General features: G+C 36.0%; 1 protein-coding gene across 4 annotated transcripts in view; it reads right to left on the reverse strand.

Moving 5' to 3' along the window:
* Window positions 1–436: 436 nt before the first annotated feature.
* LOC147007303 (sperm motility kinase Z-like) overlaps window positions 437–553 on the reverse strand; it is a 34768-nt gene continuing 34651 nt past the window's right edge. For all 4 annotated transcript variants that reach the window (XM_085867379.1, XM_085867377.1, XM_085867376.1 and 1 more), the window contains one exon: window positions 437–553. This exon is cut by the window's right edge. The gene's annotated coding sequence lies outside the window, so the exon portion shown is untranslated.

Below are 553 nucleotides of genomic sequence, written 5' to 3' on the forward strand. Positions count from 1 at the left end.
ACCTCGTTGTGACGTCTCATAAACGAGCAGAATGTTTTTTTTTTCATTGCCAATAAATTTGACAAAAAGGGGTCATTTTTTCCTTAAATCAGGTATCCGGAAAAAAATATTATATTTACGTGAACTACGATAAAAATATAAAACAGCTAGATATTAATAATGGTGCATAATTTTTATGGAGGGGTTCCCTGAGACATGAAAACTATGTCAAGGGTTCCACAAGGGTAAAAAGGGTTGAGAAACGCTGGTCTGGACTCGAGAGATCTCGAGTCAATCCACTCTGTGCGAGTTTCTGTACGAGATGTCAACGCTGCGATTCGCTGAAGTCAACTTTTTTTGGGGCAGGGCATAGCAAGTTGTGAAAAGCACAATAAATGATCGAAATATTGCTCTAATTATCCCATTTTTGATTTAAAAAAAAACATGGGCAATTTCTTCACGAGGAAGGTCAAGTTAATATATAAATAATCAGAAAGTTTTGCATGTCATGGGATCTTTAAGGTGTCTTGTTGACATTTTTAGATGTTAACAAGAAAATTAGGTTGGTCTTGGG

Source organism: Eptatretus burgeri, unplaced genomic scaffold, assembly GCF_056783735.1.
Source record: "Eptatretus burgeri isolate ZD-2024b unplaced genomic scaffold, Ebu_testis_v1 Ebu_testis_scaffold_338, whole genome shotgun sequence".
Taxonomy (NCBI): Eukaryota; Metazoa; Chordata; class Myxini; order Myxiniformes; family Myxinidae; genus Eptatretus; species Eptatretus burgeri.